We start from the raw sequence: 3,246 nt of genomic DNA on the forward strand, positions 1-3,246 counted from the left end.
ATGCATGGATAACAGAAGACATCAGGAGGGAAATAAAAAAATTCTTAGAAGTAAACGAGAACAAAGACACATCATATCAAAATCTCTGGGACACTATGAAAGCAGTACTTAGAGGAAGATTTATTTCATGGGGTGCATTCAAAAAAAGAAGTAGAAATCAACAAATAAACGACTTAACACTACAGCTCAAAACGCTAGAAAAAGAAGAGCAGACCAATACCAAAAGTAGTAGAAGACAGGAAATAGTTAAAATCAGAGCCGAAATCAACGAAATCGAAACAAAAGAAAGAATTGGAAAAATTAACAAAATAAATAGTTGGTTCTTTGAAAAAATAAATAAAATTGATAAACCCTTAGCCACACTAACAAAGAGAAAGAGGGAGAAAACTCAAATTACTAAAATTCGGAATGAACAAGGAAACATCACAACAGACACGAGTGAAATACAAAACATAATTAGAAGCTATTTTGAAAATCTATACTCCAACAAAATAGAAAACCTCGAAGACATCAACAAATTTCTAGAGACATATGAATTACCTAAACTGAACGAGGAGGACATACACAACTTAAATAAACCAATTTCAAGCAATGAAATAGACGAGGTCATCAAAAGCCTACCAACAAAGAAAAGTCCAAGACCAGATGGGTTCTCAGCCGAGTTCTACAAAACCTTTAAAGAAGAGCTCATTCCAATACTCCTCAAACTATTCCATAAAATAGAAGAGGAGAGAACCCTCCCAAATTCGTTCTATGAAGCCAATATCACCCTGATACCTAAACCAGAAAGAGACACATCGAGGAAAGAAAATTTCAGACCAATATCCTTAATGAACATCGACGCAAAAATTCTCAACAAAATTTTAGCAAATCACATAGAAAAACATATTAAAAAGATAGTGCACCATGATCAAGTGGGTTTCATCCCAGGGATGCAAGGTTGGTTCAACATCAGGAAATCAATAAATGTAATTCACCATATCAATAGACTTAAAGTCAAGAATCACATGATTATTTCAATAGATGCAAGAAAGCATTTGATAAAATACGGCACCCCTTCATGCTCAAAACACTAGAAAAAATAGGGATAGTGGGAACATTCCTTAACATTGTAACGGCCATCTATGCTAAGCCCATGGCCAATATCATTCTAAATGGTGAAAAACTGAAAGCATTCCCCCTTAAAACTGGAACAAGGCAGGGATGCCCTCTTTCACCACTTCTTTTCAATATCATCCTTGAAACTCTAGCCAGAGCAATTAGACAGACCAAAGAAATTAAAGGGATACGAATAGGAAAAGAAGAACTGAAACTATCCCTGTTTGCTGATGATATGATTATATACTTAGAGGAACCAGGAAATTCCACCAGAAAACTTTTAGATCTCATAAGTGAATTCAGTAAAGTAGCAGGATATAAGATCAGTGCACATAAATCTAAGGCATTTTTATACATAAGTGATGAATCTTCAGAAAGAGAAATTAGGAAAACTACCCCATTCACAATAGCATTGAAAAAAATAAAATACTTGGGAATCAATCTCACAAAAGAGGTGAAAGACCTCTACAGTGAGAACTACAGAACACTAAAGAAAGAAATTAAAGAAAACCTCAGAAGATGGAAAGATCTCCCATGTTCTTGGATAGGAAGAATTAATATTGTCAAAATGGCCATACTACCAAAAGTGCTGTACAGATTCAATGCAATTCCAATTAAAATCCCAATGATGTACCTTGCAGAAATAGAGCAAAAAATTATGAAATTCATCTGGAAGAATAAAAAACCCAGAATATCTAAAGCCATCCTCAGTAGAAAGAGTTAAGCAGGGGGTATCGCAATACCCGATCTTCAACTCTACTACAAAGCAATAGTAACAAAAATGGCATGGTATTGGTACCAAAATAGAAAGGTGGATCAATGGTACAGAATAGAGGACACGGACACAAACCCAAATAAATACAATTTTCTCATACTAGACAAAGGGGCCAAAAATATGCAATGGAGAAAAGATAGCCTCTTCAACAAATGGTGCTGGGAGAATTGGAAATCCATATGCAACAGAATGAAACTAAACCCATATCTCTCACCATGCACGGAACTCAACTCAAAATGGATTACGGACCTCGGAATCAGACCAGAGACCCTGCATCTTATAGAAGAAAAAGTAGGTCCAGAGCTTCAACATGTCAGCTTAGGACCAGACTTCCTCAACAGGACTCCCGTAGCACAAGAAATAAAAGCAAGAATCAATAACTGTGATAGATTCAAACTAAAAAGCTTTCTCTCAGCAAAGGAAACTATCAGCAATGCGAGGAAAGAGCCTACAGAGTGGGAGAAAATCTTTGCCAATCATACTTCAGATAGAGCACTAATCTCCAGAATATATAAAGAACTCAAAAAACTCTACACCAAGAATACAAATAATCCAATCGACAAATGGGCTAAGGAAATGAATAGACACTTCACAGAAGAAGATATACAAGCAATCAACAAACATATGGAAAAATGTTCAACATCTCTAGTAATAAGAGAAATGCAAATCAAAACCACCCTAAGATTTCATCTCACCCCAATTAGAATGGTGATTATCAAGAATACAAGCAACAACAGGTGTTGGCGAAGATGTGGAGAGAAAGGTACACTCATACATTGCTGGTGGGGTTGCAAATTAGTGCAGTCATTCTGGAAAGCAGTGTGGAGACTCCTTAGAAAACTTGGAATGGAACCACCATTTGACCCAGCTATCCCACTCCTTGGCCTATACCCAAAGGACTTAAAATCAGCATATTACAGAGATACAGCCACATCAATGTTCATAGCTGCTCAGTTCACAATAGCCAGATTGTGGAACCAACCTAGATGTCCTTCAATTGATGAATGGATAAAGAAACTGTGCTATATATATACAATGGAATATTACTCAGCCATAAAGAATGATAAAATTATGGCATTTGCAGGCAAATGGATGAAATTGGAAAATATCATGCTAAGTGAGATAAGCCAATCTCAAAAAAACAAAGGACAAATGATATCGCTAATAAGTGGATGATGACACATAATGGAGGGTGGGAGAGGTTAGTGTTAGGGTTAGAGTTAGGGTTAGGGAGGGGGCAAGAATGGAGGAAGGAAGAACTGTATAGAGGGAAAAGAGGGGTGGGAGGGGTGGGGGGGAAGGGAAAAAATAACTAAATGAATCAAACAGCATTACTCTATGTAAATTTATGATTACACAAATGGTATGCCTTT

Source organism: Sciurus carolinensis, chromosome 5 (assembly GCF_902686445.1).
Source record: "Sciurus carolinensis chromosome 5, mSciCar1.2, whole genome shotgun sequence".
Classification (NCBI taxonomy): domain Eukaryota; kingdom Metazoa; phylum Chordata; class Mammalia; order Rodentia; family Sciuridae; genus Sciurus; species Sciurus carolinensis.